Here is a 25,493-nt window from a genome sequence, read left to right as displayed (position 1 = left end):
AGAGGCCGTTGGAGGCCTTGGCTCTAAACCATCTGAGTCTAGAGCCAAAGCCAGAGATGGAGGGAGTCAGGTGTTTGCTCTTCTCCACTCTTGCCACCTTCTCAAGGGCTCCTGGTAACCAAGTGTGTTTGCCTTTTGCTACCCTGGGAGGCCAAGAGCCTCCTTTTCCCTGCAGATGGAGACAGAACTTCTGCGATAAGAGGCAATTCGGCTCCTGATCCAAAACTGCAGTCTCCTTGGAGCCCGAGGCTCTGGCGCTGTGACTGAGAGGGCCCCGGGCCACAGTGCTGTCAGACTGACCTTCACTGGGTCAACCCAGATCACTAACCAAAGCCTGCTGGTAGGTTATATGCCTCTCTGAGCCTCAGTTTCTTCCTCTGTAAAATAGACAGATCAGGCACAACTGATTACTAAAGCCCTTCCTGTGATAAGTTTCCAGAGTCCTAAAACGCCTCTGGGCCCTGAGTCCTAAAAAATGCTGTTCTGGGGTTCCAGAGTGGCATACTGCCTTCTCAACACTCCCCCCTCACCCCCACCTCATTACCAACTCCTCACCCCCACCTCATTACCAACTCCTCACCCCCACCTCCTCATTACCAACTCCTCACCCCCACCTCCTCATTACCAACTCTCCACGGGACTTTTAACCACACACTGCAGCCGCACCTTGCCATTGTCCAGCCAGGAGCTCCTACGGGTTCAGATGGTCCTATTGACAGAACAGGGTTGCTGCCACCTAGCACCCTAGAAAACTTCCGAAGGAGAGAGAGGAGGCTTTTATGCAGTCTGACATTAAATCCATAAATCAGAATCCCCCCTTATCCCTTTCAGACCACCAGAGTACGTTATTCACTGAATAATGTTAAAAACAGCAATAATATCTGAAAATTTTACCTGGGAGAAAGAGGCACCTGGTGTTGGATGGACTTGAGTGTCAGGGCCCTGGGGTGAGCAAGGGCTTGGAGAACAAGTGACTTCAGACTGACCTGTGAGGGAGAGGCCCCTTCTTAGGAGGCAGGGCCCCGACCTCGCTGCCCAACAGAAGTTGCCCAATCTCTGTGGCTAAACAAAGAGAGCTGAGATGAGGAAACCAGAACGGCCTGGGGAGTGAGCACAGAGCACAGAAAACACTACGACGCCAGCGGGGCTGCAGCTGGGAGTGCTCAGCCAGCCGGCCTTCTGCGTAGGAAAGCCCTGGGGGAGCTCAGGGACCTGTGAGAAGAAGCACAGCAGCCTGAGCCTTTTATCCCCAGGAGCTTCAGAGCTGCACAGGCATCCTCTAATGTCGAGGCCGGGAAGAAAGGGGATGTGAACTGCTGCGCTTCGGCCAGGACACTTGCCTCATCAGCTGTTGTGGAGGCAGGTCTGGAGGCAGAAGGAATGCTTGGGCCATGGATATGCAGGGGCAGGATTAGAAAGAAGGATTCTCAGCACGCGGCCAGGGCTTTAGGGAAGGCTTCGTGAGGGGAGGACGTGCTCTGACTGCTGTGGGCTCTTCCCCCAGTGTCTTTCCTCTGTTGTCCTCTTAGTGCATCCCAGACTTTACTACAACAACTTCGCTTAGATTAGGGACCTAGGGCAAGAACAGGGGGTGAACACACTTTTTTTGTTTTTGAGACGGAGTCTTGCTTTGTTGCCCAGGCTGGAGTGCAATGGAGGGATCAGCTCACTGCAACCTCCGCCTCCCTCGTTCAAGCGATTCTCCTGCCTCAGCCTCCCGAGTAGCAGGGATTACAGGTGAGTGCCACCACGTCTGGCTAATTTTTGTATTTTTAGTAGAGACGGGGTTTCGCCATGTTGGCCAGGCTGGTCTTGAACTCTTGACCTCAGGTGATCCGCCTACCTTGGCCTCCCAAAGTGCTGGGATTACAGGCACGAGCCACTGCGCCCGGCTGAGCACACTTTTTTTAAATAGCTGGAGGCAATGCTAGCTTTCCAAGTGCCTGAGATGCCAAGGTAACCTTTTAGGGCCTTTTGATCCTTCATTGGTTCAACTAGGGATTCTTGCCTCCACACTTAGGTCACATCAGATGCTACTGTGTAGAAAGGTGTCTCATTTTGGATAAATCTTAAAGGTACAAGAGAGGAGAACACTAGCAGTTTCCTGACGCCACTCAGAAGTCTTGCTTCTAATTTATAAGTTGGTAGCTGGGCCCATTTTGTAGCCAAGAAGTCCCTTTTCTTGGCATCGTGGACTCTTTCCTATTTGGAGAGGGAATGGGGTGGGTTTCCTGCAACCTGCAGCACTGTCACCGTCATTACCCTGGGACCAGAGCAGTCCCACTGTTCACTGTAATGAAGCTCACGCACAGATGATCGTCTAGATTCCATCTCCAAACATTTTGTTCTGCCACCACCCAATGACCCAGTCTTATGTTCTCCCAAGACCAAACCCCTGGACCTACACACAGTCCTCTCTCTCAGGCAGTCTAGAATATTCAGCAGAATGCAAGAAGTCATGAGGTATAAACCATGGTGGGATTAGTAACTTACAGGACACAACCTGGTTACTCAGTGCAGCTTGACACAGTTTATCCCAATGGTAAGGTCATTACCATGGCCTTTGCTTCCTTCTTTCCTCCTCCAGCCTCTGTTCCTGGAGAAGTCCAAGTCAGCTCCTGGAGTTTTCCTGACTATAGGACTTTGCTTCAAAATCTAGTCCAGGCAACCCGTTGAAATGGCAATGCAGTCCTGGTTTTTTTATACTCAGAAGTTTCCTTGAACCGGTCCTTTATCTTCCTGAGAACTTCCTTTACCGCAACAAATTCTTATCAGCTTTCTCTAACTACTATACCTCTGGCCCATTACAAGTACTGCTTTCTGCAGCCCCTCACCCTAGCTAAAACCCCCTGGAATGATATTCTAGCTCTCCGAGATTGTGCCTCACTTTTCCTTTCAGCCCTTTCCTCTCAGACACTTCCTACATCAACACAACTGCTCTGCCAATTGTAGGATTTTCCCTTGCTTGTCAGATGACCCTGAAAAGGGCATGTGAAGTTGTGTGAGGCACATTTCCTGTGCTTGGGATGCATGCAGCCCACAGGATGACAGTCCCACACATAGCTCTCTAATAGCCCATGGTATGTGCTGTACTAGTGGAGTGAAGCAAATGCTCTGGGAGAACTGAGAAAGAGGGATACATTTAGCCGATAGGAGCTGAGGAAGGCTTCCCAAGGGCTGTGGCAGTGGAGCTGGGCTTTGAAGGGTGAGCAGAGTTTCTTTTTTTTTAAGATGGAGTTTCACTCTTGTCGCCCGGGGCTAGAGTGCAATGGTGTGATCTCGGCTCACTGCAACCTCCGGCTCCCAGGTTCAAGCAATTCTCCTGCCTCAGCCTCCCAAGTAGTTGGGATTACAGGCATGCGCCACTACGCCCGGCTAATTTTGTATTTTTGGTAGAGACGGGATTTCTCTGTGTTGGTCAGGCTGGTCTTGAACTCCTGACCTCAGGTGATCCACCTGCCTCGGCCTCCCAAAGTGCTGGGATTACAGGCATGAGCCAGAGTTTCTTAGTAGAGAAAAGAATGAGAAGCAGATCTAGCCTTTGGAAAAGCTGTCGGTCATTTAAAAAAATCATGCTCCTCTTGGTAAATATAAGGTGTTCTCATTTAGCACCCTGATTGCTGAGATTTGGATGTAGCTTCCTAATGGGGCGTGCGTATCTCCTTTGAGAGTCACTCATTTATCAGAGCTGAAAGATGACTGTAGGTTATTATTTCTATAATAATCCATAATGAAATCAGAGAGTCCTCCCCTACCTCACACATTCACACAAACCGCTCTCCCGACTCTTCAGAGAGACCACGGGAGTGCAGAATCCTCCTGTGGCTGGTGTCAGGGACGTGGGCTTGTGCGCTAAATGGAAGCAGTTAAGACCTCAAGCCTGCATCTTTTGAGCTCGGGACCACAGCCTCCATGAGCCAGCAGCTTCCTTGTCTTTGCATAACTGCTATTTGTTTTTCATAGAGCGCTGACAATGCACGCTGCCCGACTTGTGAAGACATGGTCCTGCCCCTAGGCCTCTGGGAACCTGAGCTAGACAGACACTCAGCTCTGGGTGCAAACACAGCTCAAAAAACAGGCAGGCTGAGCCCTGAGGTGTCAAGCCTTTGTTCCCTTCTTTGGAGGAAAAAAAAATGAGCTAACTAAGTGACTTCTCTGGATAAGAGGGAAGCAGGAATCCTCTTAGAGCACAGGTACTAAAGAACATGTAGGCATGGAGGAGGAAGACGTGTACAGAGGCAAGTAGGGAATGCAAGGGAAGAAGACAGAGGGAGGGAGCCAGGCCCGGCAGGACTGTGAGGGAAGAGTGCCATCTGCTGAGCCCCCCGTGGGCACACAGGCACACCGCCACCCCCACCCCATCATGTCCTCTGGGCATGAAGCTCACCCACAGATGATCATCTAGATTCCATCTCCAAACATTTTGTTCTGCCACCACCCAACGACCCAGACTTATGTTCTCCCAAGACCAAGTCCCTGGACCTACACACAGTCCTCTCCCTCATGCAGTCTAGAATATTCAGCAGAATGCAAGAAGTCATGAGGTATAAACCACAGTGGGATTAGTAACTTCCCAATACCCTTGGACCCAAACCAAGCTGAGCAGGTGCCTGTGGAGAAGGCTGGAAAGTCAAGGCAGCAACCATCGCTAAGGATGGTCTTCTTTAGGAGGCAGTAGGACATCGTGTAAGACACCGTTCTTACTAGCCACGTGCTATGGACAAGCTGCTTGGCCTTTCTCCACCCCACATGCCTGTGGCTTCTGGAAGGGCTTAAATGAATAGCACCTGGAAAGAAAATGCCAGTGTGGGGCCTGGCACATGGTGGAGGTACCATCATTGCTCCTTCCAGAGAAGAAAGGTCATTTTTAATTAATTAATTTATTTATTTATTTAATTTATTATTATTATTTTTGAGACAAAGTCTCACTCTGTCACCCGGGCTGGAGTGCAGTGGCGCGATCTCGGCTCACTGCAAGCTCCATCTCCTGGGTTCACGCCATTCTCCTGCCTCAGCCTCCTGAGTAGCTGGGACTACAGGCGCCCGCCACCACACCCGGCTACTTTTTTGAATTTTTAGTAGAGATGGGGTTTCACCGTATTAGCCAGGATGGTCTCGATCTCCTGACCTCGTGATCTGCCCGCCTCAGCCTCCCAAAGTGCTGGGATTACAGGCGTGGGCCACTGTGCCCGGCTTATTTATTTATTTTTGAGACAGAGTCTCGTTCTGTCTCCTAGGCTGGAGTGTAATGGCGCAATCTTGGCTCACTGCAACCTCTGCCTCCTAAGTTCAAGCAATTCTCCTGCCTCAGCCTCCCAAGTAGCTGGGATTACAGGTGCCTGCCACCATGCCCAGCTAATTTTTTGTACTTTTAGTAGAGATGGGGTTTCACCATATTGGCTAGGCTAGTCTTGAACTCCTGACCTCAGGTGATCCACCTGCCTCAGCCTACAAAACTGCTGGGATTATAGGCATGAGCCACCGCGCCCAGCCCATTTATTATTTAAAATGCATGATGAGATTTAGAATTATAGAGAAAGACCCAGAAAAAGAAGAAAAGGATACATTTTCATTTTTCTTAGGAGCCGCAGATATGCTTGATTTGACATAGCTGTCACAGGGATTTTGCTCATTAGCATGGGGAAACTATTCCTGGTGTGTCAGAGCACCCCCAGATTGGGCCAGCCAGGGATGGCAGGGGAGGAGGAGTGAACCTGGGAGTGCTGGGCTGGGGTCCAGTTGAAACTCTGCCACTGAATTGCACGCTTTGGACATGTCACTAAGCCTTTCTGATCACACCTTGCCTGATGCCTTTTGTCCCTTTCACCCCGATTCTGTGATTCCATGAGGCCTGTTTAGCATCCCTTGGAAGACCCATGGATTGATTCACCAATCAGCCGATCAGGCGATCAATCTGTCAATCCACCTAGTTCACCTCAGGACCTTCTATGATTGCAGTGACGGAAGGGACCCGGTGTGCCAAGGGTGTGCTGCAGACACATGGGTCCCCTGGTTTTGAGGATACACAGATCTTTACAAGGATCAGAAGAGACTCAGGCACTTTGGGTTACAGGTGACAGAAAGGAACCTAAAGCATCTGAGACCAAAAGAGGGAGTTTATCATAAAGTGTCAGGATCTCTCCCAAGAACCACACAACAGGGAGATCAGGGAGGTCATCCAAGTGCCTGGGCCAGAACCTCGAGCCCCACCAACCCAGACAGCTCCTTCCCTCTGCTTCTCTGGGGCTGCCTGGGCTCTCATTTTTGCTTCTCCTGGTGCATCTTGGTTCATGTAGTCCGTGGAGGTTGAATAGCAACAGTGAATCTCAGTTCCAGATTAATGGAAGGGAAAATCTGATTGGCCCTGCTTGGACAGGACTCCTGCCCCTACTCTACCCAGCCTGAGCCAAATATTCCTGGACCGGATATAATGTCACCAGGCTACCTCCTAGGTGTGTGGAATTGGGGGTTTCTCAGAGAACGGGAGGTTGTGACTGCCCAGACACCCCACAGAGTGTTGTGTTAAGATGCAGGTTTCACTGACGCAAGACGCCAAATAATAACAGCTTAGACCAAAATGGAAGTTTATTTCTTGCCTGTGTGTAATAGTCTGCATGCAGACAGTCCAGGGATAATACAGTAGCTCCACGGTGTTTGGGACCCAGGTTCCTTCTAGCTTGTTGCTCTGCTCTTGGGATATGTACCTTCAACACATGATTGAAGATGCTCGCCACAACCTCCACATTCCAGCCTGGGAAAAAGGGAGGGAGGGGATAGAGAAGACAGGTGACTTCCTTTTAGGGCCACAATTCTTCTTGCTAAGTTCTCATTAGCCAGACCTTGGTCATACAGCCCTGCTGCTGCAAGACGGATTGGGAAATGCTGACTTTAGCTAAGTGGTCATGCATCCCGTCAAATATTCTACTATCCTGCAAGAAGGTCAAATAGATATTGGGGGGCAACCTCCTACAACAAGTAATAATGGCCTCGCTTCCTGGAAACTCATGGAAGTTTTTCTCTCTTCTGACTTCTAGCAGGTTATTTATTGCCAAGAAAGAGGTATGGTGGGCATGGGAAGAATATCTACAGGGAAATGCTTCCAAAGGTGTGACCAGGAGGAGTTTAGACTAAATGATTTCTAAAATCCTTTCTTACTTTTATGCCACTTCAAGAAAGGCCTGGGAGCCGGACACAGTGGCTCATGCCTATAATCCCAGCACTTTGGGAGGCTGAGGCAGGCAGATCACTTGAGGTCAGGAGTTCAAGACCAGCCTGGCCAACATGGTGAAACCCCGTCTCTACTAAAAATACAAAAATTAGCTGGGTGTGGTGGTGTGCCCTTGCAATCTGAGCTATGCAGGAGGCTGAAGCAGGAGAATTGCGTAAACCCAGGAGGTGAAGGTTGTAATGAGCCAAGATCGTGCCACTGCACTCCAGCCTGGGTCACAGAGCAAGACAAAAAGAAAGAAGGAAGAAAGAAAGAAGGAAAGAAAGAAAAAGAAAGAAAGAAAGAGAGAGAAAAAGAAAGGAAGGAAGGAAGAAAGAGAAAGAAAGAAAGAGGGAAAGAAAAAGAAAGAAAAGGAGGAAAGAAAGAAAGGCAGGCAGGCCTGGGGATGATGTGCCTCTTCCTCTATCGTAACTTAGGGCACAGAAAAGGAAGTTCTTGGGACAGATTGCAGAACTGAATTTGGTAACACAGAGTTCTTTAAAGAACAGATGTCCAGCCTAGGTGCCGTGGCTTATGCCTGTAATCCCAGCATTTTGGGAGGTTGAGGCAAGTGGATCACCTGAGGTCAGGAGTTTGAGACCAGCCTGGCCAACATGGTGAAACCCCGTCTCTACTAAAAAGACAAAAAATTAGCCAGGTATGGCGGCGGGTGCCTGTAATCCCAGCTACTTGGGAGGCTGAGGCAGGAGAATCACTGGAACCTGGAGGGCAGAGGTTGCAGTGAGCCGAGATTGCACCATTGCACTCCAGCCTGGGCAACAAGAGTGAAACTCCGTCTCAAAAAAAAAAAAAAAAAAAAAAAGAATAGATTTCCAGTGCTGTGGTTGTCCTTGTCATAGCCCAGTTCTGCTAAACAAGGTTGAGTTGAAGTTGTCTCCTTCAGACTCTAGAGCCACATATTAAGTCCCTGCCTGGTAACCCCCTCCTGCGGCTGGGCTGAACAGAGTCGCTCAGAGCAGCTAACCCACCAGTGAAGCTGTGGTGGGTATCTGCTGCATGCAGGGCCCTGGGCTGGCTGCTGTGGGGACCCACGGGGGCAGAAGGCTGTGCTCGCTGACCCTTTTCCTCTCAGCCACCAGGCTGACCTCATTTTCCGTTGAGACTTCCTGTTCTCCAGTAATTGCTTGGTGGGGCAAGAGGCTTCAGTTCCAAGTCAGCAAATGGGATCTGAGTCATGATGTATATGGTAAGTGTGCCTCTGGCCACGGGATCTTCACCAGCTCAGCACTGGGTGCTGGGCACTGGGGACTGGGCAGGTGAAGAAGGCTGCCAGAGGGCCTGTTTCACTCACGCAAAAGCATTGATTCTGTGTCTGCTGGGTGTCCGGCAATGTGTGTGTGCATGTGCACTTGTCAGGATGGGGAAGGCAGAAGGGTGGAAATGACTCTGCAAAGTTAGAGCTCAAAATGGACTTTGTAGTTTTTGGCCCCAGTGATGCCAAGATGAAGTAGGCTAGTAGGACAGCTGGGAGCGGAAAGAGGCCCAGACTCGGAGTCGACTTGGGATCATGCTCTAGCTACAACAAAAATGTGTGACCTTCCATGGTCAAACATTATTTCTCTCCTTCGTCTTTTTTTTTTTTTTTTTTTTTTTTAAGACAGGGTCTTGCCACTCTGTCGCCCAGGCTGGAGTGCAGTGGTGCCATCACGACTCACTGCAGCCTAGACCTCCTAGGCTCAAACAATCCTCCTGCCTGAGTCTCCTCAGTAGCTGGGACAAGTCCCCTATTGCTGTTGTTGTTCTTATTTTCCCCTATTTTTTTTTTTTTTTTTTTTTTTTTTTTGAGGCAGAGTCTCACTCTGTTGCCCAGGCTGGAGTGCAGTGGTGCAATCTCGGCTCACTGCAAGTTCCGCCTCCCGGGTTCACGCCATTCTCCTGCCTCAGCCTCCTGAGTAGCTGGGACTACAGTCACCCGCCACCACGCCCGGCTAATTTTTTTTGTATTTTTAGTAGAGACGGGGTTTCACCATGTTAACCAGGATGGTCTCGATGATCCACCCGCCTCAGCCTCCCAAAGTGCTGGGATTACAGGTGTGAGCCACCGCGCCCGGTGTTTCCCCTATTGTTTTAAATAAAAGGATGAGAATGCCTTGCTCAGCTCACAAGGACTACAAAATGGAAAAGAGAATTGGGCTGTGAGCCTTGCAAAGGCCCGCTCTGCATTTTACTCACCTTTGCGGCCCCTTCAGCCCCTAGCGTGGCGCCGTGCGTGCGTTCAGCCCCTAGCGTGGCGCCGTGTGTGTGCATTAATTCTTCTGTGAGCGAGTGTTGCCTAGATTGAATTAAACAACAACAACCCAGAAAGCACCTGGTCCACTTTCCACATTAGAAAACAGAGACCCAGAGAGGGACAGTGACTTGCCTCAGGTCACACAGGCTAGCTGGGAAGATTAAACGTGGACCTGGTACGTGCTCTGCACTCAGTCAGCATCAGTGTCCTTCTTTTCCAGGTGGCAGCATCAGGACGTAGAATCCAGATCTTTTCCTCTGACGCCTCAGCTCTTGCACCTCACCACATTGCTGAGTTATTCATATTTAGCTGAAGCCAGCTAGCTAGTGAGGGCTGAGATGGGATTAGCTAGCAGGAGAACTGTGGCTGACCCTTGCCCACCAAGCTGTCCCTGTGCCACGGCTTGGGTACAGTGGCTAAAGGGCAGGAGCTCTGTAGCCAGATTGCCTGGGTTTGACTCCCAGTTCTGCCATTTGCTAGTTGTGTAATCTCGTTTAATGTCTCATTTACGTCTCAGCTTTCTCATCTGTAAAATGAGGACTGCAATTGTATTTGACCTCATGAAGTTGCTGTGAGAATTAGATGAATTAAAATATGTACTTAGAAAAGTGCCAGGCCGGTAATAAGCACATTATTAAGTGTTTGCTGTTATTCAAGGGTAACATTTGGCTTTTATTGCTGTAGTGGTGGCTGCAGAGTTGACGACTATGGTCAGCCTTCACAAGGACGGCCGTTGGATGATGGTAGAGTTTGTTGTTGCTGAATAGGATAAGATTCCTAAAGATAGTCTAAAGGACTGGGGAGTCTAGCATATAAATTCTTGGAGGGCTGGTGTGCTTGGTAAAGACTCTTAAGGGTTGAGTACAGTGCCACGTAACTGGTGGACAATTCGAAAACAATGACCGCTAGCTCCTAGGGAAGATCCAGACCTTGGATACTCATCCTCCATCCATCCACAGCACACCGAGGGCCCAGATGGAACACCAGCTCCTACAAGCGCACATTTCCTTTTAAGCCCCAGCTTCCATTCAAATTGGCTTGCATTGGAAAGTCAACGGAACCCCCAGCACAAAGACGGTGGCTGATGGCCAAAGGACTGGAGCCAGGAAAACTATGTGACAGGCAACTTTGCTCCTGCCAAGAATGAGGATGTGATTTCCTATCTCCACCCCGCAGCAGGCCCCCAGCCTCCTCTCATCCCCATTCCCCTTCCACCCCCAGTCCTGTGGGCCACAGGTTTCTGCCTGAAAAAGCAATTTGGAGCTGCTCACACAGGATATCTCCTCCTGACCTACTTCCTGAGTGCTGGGGCAGAATGCTTGCTCTACTGAGAAAGGTGGCATTAGCTCAGCATTCCCCCAGCCAAGCATCATACCGGATCTGACTGTCAATCACTCACTCACAGCCAATGGCCACACCTGAGAAGGGTTTTCTTAATGGCTTTCCTATGTCAACACCTGGGCTGAGTAACCCAACAGGCTCCTGGAGTAGAGCTGAACCTGTTTCTTGGGATATTGCGCTTTCTGTCTTTTTGGTTGTGTGCTTGCTTTTGTAATTTGGTGCAAAGCCACCATTTGCCATGGTCCCAGGAACTCTTTCTGAGATTGTAATTCCAAAGTATTTCTACTCCAGTCATCATCATCATCATCATCATGCCTTACAGAGTACCTACTATGTAGTCAAATATTTTACCTATTATCCCTAATATGCTCGCCACCCTACCTTGCAAGGTGGATGTATCAGGACAGTGCTTCTCAGACTCTGATGTGGCTGTAAGTCACCTGGGAATCCTGCTAAAATGCAGATTCTGGTTGAGTAGATCTGGGGGAGGCCTGAGGTTCTGCATTTCCAGCAAGCTCCCAGGTTCTAATAACTTGAGTAGCAATATATCAGGAGAAATTTTTTGGTTGCAAGTGACTGAAATGCAATGTGAACTAGTTAAACAAGAAGTAGAATTTATTACAAGGGTATCTGGTGTCTCACAAAGCCAAAGGACAGGATTGCAGCTGGGCCTCCGGGAGAGTTGGGGCCGGGGATTCAAATGCCAGGAGGAACGTCTTGGTCTCCCGACTGCTTTCTCCATGCACCCAGTTCAAAGTGTCGTCCTCTCTCCCTCCCTTCCTTTGCTCCACTCTTTCTTCCTTTCCCCTCTGTTCTGCTTAGTGCCAAAGCAACTCGGCCCACAGTCTTGTGGGTTCCTTGTCTTCTTCCTTGATTTTGGTGGCGCACACCTTCCAGTAACTCCCTAAGAAAGTGAGCAAAGGAAGGACAATTTTTGTGGACTAACTTACCTAAACCATCTTCCCGCAATTGCTAGTGGGTTGAGTATAGAATTGTAGCTTCTGGTGTGGCTGCTGTGACATCCAGTGCCATTTCACTCCTCTGTCCTCTGGAGCTCATGTCTGGAAGTTGTTAGATTCCTTCTGACCTCCAGTTCCAAAAGCTGACAATGATGTGGCTTGGGGTGAGTTGTTCCTCATTCATTATATGGGGCACTTGGTAAGCCTTTTGACCCCAGAATTGATGCTTTCTGCTCTAGAAAAAAACCCTGAATTGTTTATTTAATAATTTTTGCCTTTCTCTTTTCTTTGTTCAGCCCATCTTGAACTGTCAGTGTTAGGATGTTGGATCTTCTGATGTGATCCTTTAGTTTTGTCTTTTGTATCTAATTTTTTATCTCTATCTTTTTGTTCTACTTTCTATGAGATTTTATAAACGTTTCTCTATCTTAAGTTGAATTTTTAACTTTTATATTTTCAATTTCAAATTTTTAGTTTCCAAGAGTTCTCTTTTCTTTGGTCTCCGAATATTCCTTTTTGAAATAGAATATTGGCTGGGCAAGGTGGCTCATGCCTGTAATCCCAGCACTTTGGGAGGCTGAGGCAGGCAGATGGCTTGAGGCCAGGAGTTCTAGACAAGCCTGGGCAACATCTCTATTAATAATTTTTAAAAATAATAAATAAACTAAAATAAGACACAGTTCTTATTACATTGATGGAATAGCTTCTCTTTTTTCTCTGCAGATGTTATTATTCTTTTCCTTTTTTGCACTTTTCTTCTGCTCCCTACATTCTCTCTGTCTCCTCTCTTATTTCTTTATTTTGGTCTCCATCTTTCATGTAGGCTTTCTGTGTATATTAAACAGTGAGGCACCAAAAAGTTTACTGGAAAGAGAGCTAAGTTGTGAAGGACAAAGTGGACCTTTTCATTGTACCTTTTGAATCTTTTGAGTTCTGAAGCATATTAATATAGAACCCATTCAAAAAACAAACCCCAAAACCCCTCATCTTCCAGGTTATGTGAAGCTTTATCTGCATGGGTAGGGCTTGTTTGCTGGGGAGCTTCACTGCAGAAATGTAGGGTGGGTGTTAGCTTCTTTGCTGAGTGGACTCCAGATGTCAGTGTCTTAATGTCGTCTCTCTAGGTTATGTCATCTCTTTTATTTTTTATTTTTGTCTTGCTCTGTCTCTCTGGCTGGAGCGCAGTGGTGCAATCACAGCTCACTGCACCTTCGAACTCCTGGGCTCAAGCGATCCTCCGGCCTCAGCCTCCCAAATAGCTGGGACTACAGGCACATGCGCTATTCCCAGCCCCAAGGTAGTCTTTTCCGATAGGAATCATCTGGACTTCTGTCTGGGGATAGGTGTTGGGGGAGGGTATAAGCCTAGCTGCCAGTTTTCAGGAATGAAAGTGGGAGGACAGCTGGGTGTCCCAGTGTTCTGAATGCAGATTTTCAGCAGGTGCCTCAACCCTCTCCCCATGACGCACAGCCGAGCCTGCCAGCCTCTAGAGCAGCACTTTGCAGACTATCTGTGGGGAAGGCGGAGTTTTGAAACTCCCATTCTGTCAGGGACATGTACATGGTCCTGCTGGGCATGAGTAGGCCGCATCTCACACGGCACATGCCTCACTCTGGGAGTTCGGACATCCAAACTGGCCTCTGTCCTTCAGCCAGGAGAACCCACTGATCACACACTGGGTGCTGAGGCAACGTCAAATTTCCGTGAAAATCCTAAACACATATTCTTGCTTCCTGTACTTATCTTACTGGGGCTAGTAACAGTTTGTGGACCTAAACCAGTTCCTGGACCACACCACAAGAGCACTGCTCTGGAAAATAACAAACCTCTGGTCACTTGCCTTGGGGAGGATCTGTCAACAGGCTTTGAGGGGGTGGTGAAGGAGTCGGAGGGTTGAACTGCTCTGTAAATAGACTTTCAGCCCATCCTCCATCTCAGGTCTGTACCTCGTTCCTACCTCCCTTGCACCTGTGTCTCCACACCCAGCCACACCCAGTGCCTTCCTGGATTCCTCGTATCCTGTTGGTTCCTTCCTGCAAGCGTCAGGCTGTGGCTTTTTTTGCTATTGTTGTTGTTGTTGGGACTGAGTCTTGCTCTGTCGCCCAGGCTGGAGAGCAATGGCGCCATCTCAGCTCACTGCAACCTCCGCCTCCCAGGTTCAAGCGATTCTTGTGCCTCAGCCTCCCCAGTAGCTGGGATTACAGGTGCCCACTACCACGCCCGGCTAATTTTTGTATTTTTAGTAGAGACAGGGTTTCACCATGTTGACCAGGCTGGTCTCGAACTCCTGACTTCAAGTGATCTGCCCGCCTCAGCCTCCCAAAGTGCTGGGATTACAGGCGTGAGCCACCGCACCTGGCCAGGCTGTGGCCTCTATTGCTCGGCCAAGACATTCATTTACTACTCCTCGTTCTACTTATTTCCTCTCCCAGTCTATTTTGTCCTCGCAGCTTATACTTTAAAAAATCCCTTTACTGTTGTTAAGATAGCGATACTCCCCAAATTGGTCTGCAGATTTAACGCGGTTCCCATCAAAACCCCAGCAGACTGCAGAGCTGATCCTACAACTGTACGGAATTTCAAGGAACCCAGAATGGCTCAAATGATCTTGAAAAAGAAGGCTGGAGGACTCACAAGTCCCAACAGGAAAACTTACTACAAAGCTACAGTAATCAAGTCAGTGTGATGCTGGCGTGAGGACAGACATATACACCAATTCTATGACGATTCAGCGGGGGAAAGAATGGTCTTTTTGGCCAGGCGCAGTGACTCATGCCTGTAGTCCCAGCACTTTGGGAGGCTGAGGCAGGCAGATCACTTGAGGTCAGGAGTTCGAAACCAGACCGGCCAAGATGGCAAAACCCCGTCTCTATTAAAAATACAAAAATTAGCCAGGTGTGGTGGTGCGTGCCTGTAGTCCCAGCTACTCAGGGGGTTGAGGCAGGAGGATCGCTTGAACCTGGGAGGCAGAGGTTGCAGTGAGCCAAGAACGCACCACTACACTCCAGCCTGGGTGACAGACTGAGACTCCATCTCAAAAAAAAAAAAAAGAAAAAGAATAGTCTTTTCAACAAATGGTGCTGGGATAACTGGATGTCCACATGGAAAAGAATAAAGTTGGACTCTTACCTCATACCATGTGCAAAAATTAATTCAAAATGGATCATAGACTTAAATGTAAAAGCTAAAATCTAAAATTCTTAGAACAAAATATAAGTAAACCGTCATGCAGGAAAGCCTTCTTAGATATGAGACCAAAAGCACAGTAACAGAGGAAAAATAAATTGGGCTTCATGAATATTAAAAAATGTTGCATTTCAAATGGCACCATCAAGGAAGTGAAAAGAGAATCCAGATAATGGGAGAAATATTTACAAATCATATATCTTATAAGGGACTTGTATACAGAATATATAAATTACTCTTACAACTTTATAATAAAAAGACAAATAATCAAATTTTAGGGCAAATGAGCTGAATAAACATTTTTCCAAAGAAAATATACAAATGGCCAATAAGCACATGAAAAGATGTTTAACATCATTAGCCAGCAAGAAAATATAAACTCAAAACCGCAAACAGGCCCAGTGTGGTGGCTTGAAATCCTAGCACTTTTGGAGGTGGAAACAGAAGGATTGCTTGAGCCCAGTAGTTCAAGACCAGCCTGGGCAACATAGTGAGATCTCATCTCTACAAAAAAAAATTAAAAATTAGCTTGCATGGTGGCCATGTGCCTGTAGCTCTAACTAGTCAAGAGGTTGAGGTGGGAGGATCACTTGAGCCCAGGAGGTCCAGGCTTCAGTGAGCCATGATTGCACCACTGCACTCCAGCCTGGGCAACAGAGTGAGACCCTGTCTCAAAAAATAAAGCAAAAGAAAACCCACAATGAGACAGCACTTTACACTCATTAGGGGACTGTTATTTTCAAAAAGCAGGTAATAGCAAGTATTGGTAAGGATGAGGAGAAACTGGAATCTCCTACATTACTGGCTGGAATGCAAAATGGTGCAGCCACTTTGGAAAGCAGTCTGGCAGTTCCTCAAAAAGCTAATCACAGAGGTATGGTATGACCCAGCAATTAACTCCACTCCTAGGTATATACATTCACACAATGAACCAATGTGCACAACAGCATTATTTATAATAGTGAAAAGGTGGAAACAACTCAAATTCCTATCAGCTGAGGAATGTATAAGCAAAATGTATATCCAGTGAAATATCTATTCAATGATAAAAAGAAACGAAGTACTGAAACATGCTACAGCATGAATGAACTTTGAAAACATTATGCTAAATGAACATCACAAAGGACCACAGAGTATGTGATCCCACTGACAGGAATGATCCAAAATCGATACAGATAGAAAGTAGATTAGTGGTTGCCTAGGCTGGGGCTGGGGATAAGGAAGGGATGGGCACTGGGTTTCTTTTGGGGATGATGAAAATGTTCTAGAATGGATTGTGATGATGTTTGCACAACTCTGTAAATACTAAAAGCCACTGAACCGTACACTTTAAATAGGTGAATTGTGTGGTGTGTGGATTATGGCTCAGTCTGCAGTTCTCCAGTGCCATCCCCATTGAGTGTGGAAGCCTCCAGCGTACCTTATGCATGGGGTTCCTCAGTCATCACCACACAGGACATTGCGTCTGAAGTGACACAGCTGTTCTTAATTGAATGGTTATTTAATTAAGGGATTGCTACTGGCTTCATCTGGGGATGTCAGTATCTTAAAATGGTGTGTATCAAGTCAGACAGATAAATAAAATGGGTCAGACTCTACTCTCTTATTTCCATGGAAATCATTTTATTTATTTATTTTTTTGACACAGAGTCGCACTCTATTGCCCAGGCTGATCTTGGCTCACTGCCACCTTGGCGTGATCTTGGTTCACTGCAACCTCCGCCTCCCAGGTTCAAGTGATTCTCCTGCCTCAGCCTCCCGAGTAGCTGGGATTACAGGCACCCACTGCCACACCCAGATAATTTTTTTGTATTTTTAGTAGAGATGGGGTTTTGCCATGTTGGCCAGGCTGGTCTCAAACTCCTGACCTGAGGTGAACCACCTGCCTTGGCCTCCCAAAGTGCTGGGATTACAGGTGTGAGCCACTGCACCTGGCTATTTGTTTTATTTATTTATTTATTTATTTTTGAGATGGAGTCTTGCTCTGTTGCCCAGGCTGGAGTGCAGTGGCCTGATCTCCACTCACTGCAAGCACCGCCTCCTGGGTTCACGCCATTCTCCTGCCTCAGCCTCCCGCGGAGCTGGGACTACAGGCGCCCGCCACCATGCCTGGCTAATTTTTTTTGTATTTTTAGTAGAGACGGGGTTTCACCGTGTTAGCCAGGATGGTCTCGATCTCCTGACCTCGTGATCCGCCCGCCTCAGCCTCCCAAAGTGCTGGGATTACAGGCGTGAGCCACTGCACCCGGCCTGTTTTATTTTTTTAAAGTTAATTTTTAAAAAGATATATTTTTAAATTCATAGTAAATAGTACAAAAAGCACCTACCTAGTTACATGTGTTCTAAATGAGGATGCAAACATGCGTTCTAAATGAGGATGCAAACCCAGTTCACGCATTTATTCCACAAATTCTGAGCATTCACAATGCTCTGCCAGTTCTGCAAATGCAGGAGAGAGCAAATCACAGGGAGGAGAGAACTAAATAGTAAGCCTTCTGGTCAAGGTGGACCTGTTTTCAAAGGACAGAGATCTCCCTACCAAAGGAATTGGGAGTGTTTTAACTATTGAGAGTTCAGATAGATTTCTACATATCTTGTTTTCACCCTTTGGAAACTCAAGATTGATTTTTTTTAATTACATAAACACTAGAACAACCCTAACAAATAGAAAAAAAGAAACTTGCAACAATTCTGGGCCAGGCATGGTGACTCATGCTTGTAATCCCAGCACTTTTGGAGGCCGAGGTGGAAGGATTGCCTGAGCTCGGGAGGTCAAGGTTGCTGTGAGCTATGATGACACCATGCACTCCAGCCTGGGCAGCAGAGGGAGACTGTCTCAAGACACACACACACACACACACACACACGCACACACACACCCCAAAAAAATTCTGCCACCCGCCTTGCCATCCGTCTAATTTCAAACCGTTTCTCCACTCCACCCTTTTTAATTTAATTTTATTATTTATTTATTTTTTGAGATGGAGTCTCCCTCTGTTGCCCAGGCTGGAGTGCAGTGGCGCGATCTCAGCTCACTGCAACCTCCGCCTCATGGGTTCAAGTGATTCTCCCGCCTCAGCCTCCTGAGTAGCTGGGACTACAGGTGTGCATCACCCATGCCCGGCTAACTTTTTTGTATTTTAGTAGAGATGGGGTTTCACCATGTTGCCCAGGCTGGTCTCGAACTCCTGAGCCCAGGCATTCTGCCCACCTTGGCCTCCCAAAGTGCTAGGATTACAGGCCTAAGCCACTGCACCTGGCCCCCACCCATTTTGTAAAGCCTCTAGCTCCATTTCCCTCGTTATCTTGACCACCTTTTCCCCTCATAGCCTTGACCACCTTCATTGCATGTCTCCCAGAAGGACTCAGCTGCAAGGACCTCCCAAGATTACTGAGAAATTCAGCCCCAAGGAATTGAAGCTTGGAGGTAGCCAAGACCCCCCAGTGGCTCAGGCATTCGGAAGGAGTAAAGGAGTAAATGTGAATCTCAGCGCCAATTTGCTTCTGGGCACATTCCTCAGACTCAGAAACCAGGCAGGGGAGGACTGAGTATCGGGGCCCTGGCAGCTGGGCAGAAGGAGGCGGGCTGGGCCAGAGCTGCGCAAACCTTGGCATCAGAGGTATCCTGAGTGCACGGCTACTCCTGTGCCCGAGACGGGCAGTGGGACACTGGCACCATGGTGAATCCGTGGTGGCATCTTGGGGAGGAATGTGAGCCCCCCGGGTGTGCTGGGGTGCAGGTTTGACCAAGCTGAGGAGGAGAGGCAGTAGGCCAAGCGCAGTCGTGGGGCTGGGAGGGCCTCCACACTTCCAGACTTGCTGGGACTGAGTGGTTCTAATCCCCCAACTCTACTGAGGCAAGTCAGGGTTCAAATCCCAAGGAAGCCACAAACATGCGGGGCATCCTGATAAGTCTCTTAACCTCTCTGAGTTGTTTTCTCACCAGTAAATGGGGGGATAATACCCCCTTGTAGGATGTTTTAGAGATCATGTTGTGAGGTCTTACACACTGCTCAACGTGTGATGGCTTGTGCTGTAGCTAGGACACTCACCCTTTTCCTGGGGGCTATGACCCCCTCAAATGTCTAAGATTTAGCTTCGTTGTTCTCATTTCTTATCACTGACAAATTAACTGGGGCGGGGGGAGGAATACTTTTTTTGAGATGAAGTCTCTCTCTTGTAGTGCGATGGTGCAATCTCGGCTCACTGCAACCTCCGCCTCCCGCGTTCAAGAAATTCTCCTGCCTCAGCCTCCCCAAGTAGCTGGGATTACAGGCGCCTGCCACCACACCTGGCTAGTTTTTTGGTATTTTTAGTAGAGACGGGGTTTCTCCATGTTGGCCAAGCTGGTCTCGAACTCCTGACCTCAGGTGATCCACCCGCCTCGGCCTCCCAAAGTGCTGGGATTACAGCCATGATCCACCTCACCCGGCCTGGAATACTTTCTAAATTTGTGCTTTATTTATTTCAATATTTCTCTCTTTTTCGGCTGGTACAAGAAATACATCCTTGTAACAAAAATACTAGCATTGTAGGCTGGGCGCAGTGACTCACGCCTGTAATCCCAGCACTTTGGGAGGCCGAGGCAGGCAGATCACTTGAGCCCAGGAGTTCGAGACCATCCTGGCCAACATGGTGAAACCCCGTCTTTACCAAAAATATGAAAACTAGCAGGGTGTGGTGGTGCACATCTGTGGTCCCAGGTACTTGGGAAGCTGAGGTGGGAGGATCGCTAGAGCCCAGGAAGTCGGGGCTCCAGTGAGCCGTGATTGTGCCACTGAACTGCAGCCTGGGTGACAAAGAAAGATCCTGTCTCAAAAAAAAGTTAAAATTAAAATATTGTAGAAAATAATATTAAACAGGATTAAAATTTTCCTTAATTCTATCGGCCAAAGATAATTGCTATTAACAGTTTGGTGTCTATTAGGTGGACCTCAAATGACTCTAATTAGATTGAATTGATGACCATGTTTTAAATGTCTCCCCCCCTTTCTCCTCATTTCTCACAGCCCAAGCTGAGTCACGGGTGAGCTCCTTCGAAAGTGGCCTGTGGCCAGGTCCACAGCACTCACACCTTAGACATAGCCCTGTCTGGTAAGATGGGCAAGCTCGGGCAGCCCTCTCCAGTCCTCCCTGGAATCCACTGCCAGTTTCCTCCCTCTGGGCGGAGGGAGGGCAAGGAGGAGGGTGGAGGCGGAATGGAGCTGTGGACACAGCTACCTGCTAAACGTAGATCCGCACTTACCCCTCGGTGCCCAGGGGGATGTCAGTGAAAACACCTGTGAAGCAGCCAAGTATGGAAACATCCTTGCGCATACCAGAAACAGGGTGTTGGCAAAGTGCTGTCTGTACATATCTATACACAGACACACACGCATACACACACATTATACACGATTGTGTGAGTGAGCAGTTCTTCCCTTTCCCACCCGTTAACAAGCTCATTTCCTTACAGGAAACTTATCTGCAGATGCTTGTGTTTATATATGAGAGACCAGGCTTTCTCCGCAGGGGACCTCCTACCTACATAAATTAGCCCAGAGCTACAAAGAAAAATCCTACTAGTGATAATAAATGTTCCTTTAAACCAGAAGGGTCCAGCATTATACTAGAGGGCTTCAACAAGGCAAAGGCCTCTGGGCCCTCTGGCCTGTAATAGCCCAGCATTCCCCAAAAGCAACAATGCCCCAGACCTTCCACACCTTCAGTGCAGAGTTGGCTGCACTGCCGGGGTGCAGGCTCCTGCGACACTTCTTGGTGTTCATTGTTAATGGTAACTCCCACTAATACATTCGCCTCTTCTTCAGCTTCTAAGATTCTATCTCCTCCATGAAATGTTCTTGGCCAATGGCAAGAGAAGTGGAAATTTCACTTGGCCCTACTTTGCCTCAAGGCGCAATGTCTTCGAGACTTCTTCAATTCATCATATACAAGGAACAGCTCCTTAGTTTTATGTAACATGAATAATATGTGCTGCCCTTACTCTTTGATTTGTCTGACCTATTTTCACTTGTTTGTTCCTTATAATCTTTAAGTCTGTCCATGTCAGACTATGTTCTCCTGTGTCACCATGTTCTTAGTACAACCCTCAGTATCCTGGGTAAACAGCGGAAATCTCAAAAGCCCATCTGTAAGAAAACATATAATAATAGCAACACTAAGATTTATTGAGTGCTGCACACTCTTATAAGTACTTTACACGCATTAACCCATGTAGTGCTCATAGCAACCCTGTCAGGAAGGTGCCATTATCATTTTCGTGCTACACATGGGGAGACTGAGGCACAGAAGGGGGAACTGACTTGCACAAGGTCACACAGATGGTGGAACCAGAAACCCACAACCTTCAACTGCCAACCACGTAGTGTTTCGCCTTCCATTTTTCCCCTTTGTAGATTAAGGCATTTTGTTTTATTTTAGAAAACTCGGATCATAATTGTACTTAATAGGTGTGTTATTTGGTTTAGGGTATAAATTTGTAATAGTTATGATGTGACTTTTAATTTTAAAAAGTTTTTCATGTGACAGAAGCTTAACTTTTTTATGTTTATTAATCTTTTCCACTGTGAATTCTGCCTTTTTTTTTTTTTTTTTTTGAGACAGGGTCTCACTCTCATCGTCCAGGCTGGAGTGGGATGATGCAATAATGGCTCACTGCAACCTCGACTTCCTGGGCTCAAGTGATCCTCCCACCTCAGCCTCCTGTAGCTGGGACTACAGGCACATGCCGCTACGCCCGGCTAATTTTTTGTATTTTTGGTAGAGACGGGATTTTGCCATGTTCCCCAGGCTGGTCTCCAACTCCTGGCCTCCAGGGATGCCCCTGCTTCAACCTCCCAAAGTGCTGGGATTATAGGTGTGAGCCACCGCACTCAGCTTGCCACTTTTTTATATTTGGAAAATTCTTCTCCATTGAGTCACTATCTTGTCTTTGGTTTTATTGTTTGTTTGTTTCTTTCTTTTTAAACTTTATTTTTTTAGAGTAAAATTCACAGCGAAATTCACAGCGAAATTGGGAGGAAGGTACAGAGACTCCCCATATGCCTCCTGTCCCTACATACGCACAGCCGCCCCCATTATCAACATCCCCCAGCAGAGGGGTTCATTTGTTGCAGCTAATGAAGCTGCGTTGACACATCATTATCATGCAACATCTATTGTTTACATAGAGTTTGCTCCTACTGTTGTATGTTCTACAATTTTGGACAAATGCATAATGACATATTTCCACCATCATACTCTCATACAGAGTATTTTCATTTTGGTAGCTTCCAAGTTTTGGCAGTTATATATAAAGCTTCTGTAAACATCCATGTGCAGATTTTTGTGTGAACGTAAGTTTTCAGTTCATTTGGGAAAATCCCAAGGAGCGTGGTTGCTGGATCGTATGGAAGAGTATGTTGAATTTTGAAAGAAATTGCCAAACTGTGTTCCAAAGTGGCTGTACCATTTTGCATTCCCACCAGCAATGAACAAGGATGTTGTTCCACATCCTTGTCAGCATTTGGTATTGTCAGTGTTCTGGATTTTGGCCATTCTCATCAAATTGTTGTTTTAATATGCACTTTCCTGATGACGTATCATGTGGACATCTTTTTATATACTTACTTGCCATTTTATGTCTTCATTGATGAGGTGTCTGTGAAGACGTCTTTGGCCTATTTTTTCAAATCAGGTTCATATTCTGATTGTTGAATTTTAAAAGTCTAAGAATTTACATATTTTAGATAACTGTCCTTTATCAAAAGTGTTTTTTTTTTTTTCCCCTAAGATGGAGTTTAACTCTTGTTGCCCAGGCTGGAGTGCAATGGCATGATCTTGGCTCACCGCAACCTCCGCCTCCCGGGTTCAAGCCATTCTCCTGCCTCAGCCTCCCGAGTAACTGGGATTACAGGCATGCACCAACACGCCCGGCTAATTTTGTATTTTTAGTTGGCCAGACTGGTCTCGAACTTCCAACCTCAGGTGATCCACCCACCTTGGCCTCCCAAAGTGCTGGGATTACAGTCGTGAGCCACCACGCCTGGCCAGTATTTTTTGCAAATATTTACTCCCAGTCTGTGGCTTATCTTCTGATTCTCTTCACATTGTCTTTTACAGAGCAGAGGCGTTTAATTTAATAAAGTCCAGTTTATCAATTATTTCTTTCATGAATTTTGCATTTAGTGTTGTATATAAAAAGTCATATTGTTATGACATAACAATAACCTAGGATGGAAATCCTGTGTCATCCTATCCTATGTTACGTTACATCATCTAGATTTTCTCCTATGCTACTGTCCAGGAGTTTTATAGTTTTGTGTTTTACATGCAGGTCTATGATCCATTTTGAGTTAACTTTTGCAAAGCGTGTAGGTCTGTGTCTAGATTCTTTTTTTTTTCTTTTTGCATGTGGATGTCCAGTTATTACAGCACAATTAGTTGAAAAGAGTATCTTTGCTACATTGTATTATCTGTGCTCCTTTGTCAAAGATCAGTTGACTCTATTTATGGGGGTCTATTTCTGGACTCTATATTCTGTTCCCTTGATCTACTTGTCTGTCCTTTTGATAATATCACACTGTGTTGATTACTGCAGCTTTGTATTAAATAAGTCTTGAAGTCGGGTGGTGTCAGTCCTCTGACTTTATTTTTTTCCTTTAATATTGAGTTGGCTATTCTGCATCTTTTGCCTCTCTATGTAAACTTTAGAATCGGTTTGTTGATATCTACAAAATAACTTGCTGGGATTTTGATTGGGATTGCATTGAATCTATAGATCAAGTTAGGAAGAACCGATGTCTTGACAATATTGAGTTTTTCTATTCATGAACATGGAATAGCTCTCTATTTATTCAGTTGCTTTCTTTCTTCTTTTTCTTCCTTTTTTTTGTTTTTATTTTTCTAAAAAAAATTGAGATGGGATCTTGCTATGTTGCCCAGGGTGGTCGTGAACTCCCGGACTCAAGTGATTCACCCACCTTCGCCTCCCAAAGTGTTGGAATTACAGTCATGAGCCACAGCACCTGGCCCAGTTCTTTGGTTTCTTTCATCAGAGTTTTGTAGTTTTCCTCACATAGATCTTGTAATTATTTTGTTAGATTTATACGTAAGTAGTTCATTTTTATTGATACATAATATCTGTACATATTTATGGAGTACATGAGTAGTTGATTTTTTGAGGACTAATGTAATGGCATTGTGTATTTCATTTCAGATTCCACTTATTCATTGATGATCTATAGGAAAACAATGGACTTTTGTATATTAACCTTGTATCCTGCAACCTTGTAATAATTGCTTATTAGTTCCAGGGATTTTCTTTATTATTTTCGATTTTCTTTATTATTTTCAATTTTCTACATAGACAATCTTGTCATCTGTGAACAAAGACAATCTTGTTTCTTTCTTCCCAATCTGTATACATTTTTTTCTCATCTTGTTGCGTTAGCCTGGAGTTCCAGTATGATGTTGAAAGGGAGTGGTGAGAGGGGATGTCTTGCCTTGTTCCCTGTCTTCGTGGAAAAGCTCTTAGTTTTTTACCATTAAGTGTGATGTTAGCCACAGGTTTTTTGTAGATATTCTTTATCAAGTTGAGGAAGTTTCCCTCTATCATTTCTTTTTTACTTTTATTTAAGCTATTTGTAATTTATTTGATAAATAATTTGCCCCCTTCCCTGATAAGTTTGTGATGCTGCTGCTGTTGCTGCTGCTGCTGCTTCTTCTTCTTTTCTTTCTTCCTCTTATTCTTCCACTTCCTCCTCCTCTTCCTCCTTCTCCTCATCCTCTTCCTCCTCCTCCTTCTGCTCCTCCTCCTCCTTTTTGAGACAGGGTCTCACTCTGTCATCCAGGCTGGAGGCAGTGGCACACTCACGGTTCACTGCAGCCTCAACCTCCTGGGCTCAAGCGCTCCTCCCACCTCTTGAGTAGCTGGAACTACAGGCCTGCACCACCACGCCTGGCTAATTTTATTTTTTGTAGAGACAGGGTTTTGCCCTGTTGCCCAGGCTAGTCTCAACCTCCTGGGCTTAAGTGATCCTCCTACCTCAGCGTCTCACAGTGCTGGGAAACTGTGATGAAGATGGGAGCTTCATCTACTGATATCCTTGTAACTCACAAATTTCTGATGAAGCTGGGAGCTTCATCACAGGCATGAGCCACTGCGCCCTGCCTGTGATGCTTCTTTAACACTCGCTAGGTTTTAAGATCTGTTTCAAAGTTGACTGAGTAGTAAATGTTGATGTATTGCAGGGAAATTCTTGCCTTCTCATTCTTTTCTTCCCCTAAGAGTTCTTAGTAATTGTGCCTTAATACTTTACCAAATGAACAATGTAGTCATTACACCCAGGTAGTATTGCAGTGAACCTAATAAATTGAGAATGGTTCCTATATTTAACATAGATTTCTGGATTTTTTCCATTAAAAAATCTTCTTTCCTACTATATTTATAACATCTGTATCCACTCTACTTTTGTCTATTCATTTTTTTTCCCTGTTTTTTTCTTGATTGCATTTTTAGGGAAAGGATTTATTTCATTTTTCTTTAAAAAAATCCATTCCGTAGTTTCAT

The 25,493-nt window shown here is 46.5% G+C and overlaps 1 protein-coding gene across 4 annotated transcripts in view; it reads left to right on the top strand.

Moving 5' to 3' along the window:
* Window positions 1-25,493, top strand: part of NINJ2 (ninjurin 2) — a 98,591-nt gene that overhangs the window by 44,512 nt on the left and 28,586 nt on the right. Inside the window, exon 2 of one of the 4 annotated variants that reach the window (XM_055357483.2) lies at window positions 1,642-1,737. The exons of the other annotated variants lie outside the window; for them this stretch is intronic. The gene's annotated coding sequence lies outside the window, so the exon portion shown is untranslated. The remainder of the gene's footprint in view (window positions 1-1,641; window positions 1,738-25,493) is intronic. 4 annotated transcript variants of the gene reach the window in all.

This window comes from Gorilla gorilla, chromosome 10 (genome assembly GCF_029281585.2).
Source record: "Gorilla gorilla gorilla isolate KB3781 chromosome 10, NHGRI_mGorGor1-v2.1_pri, whole genome shotgun sequence".
Taxonomy (NCBI): domain Eukaryota; kingdom Metazoa; phylum Chordata; class Mammalia; order Primates; family Hominidae; genus Gorilla; species Gorilla gorilla.
Note: the sequence above shows the minus strand (reverse complement) of the source record. Positions and strands in the feature narration are given on the sequence as shown.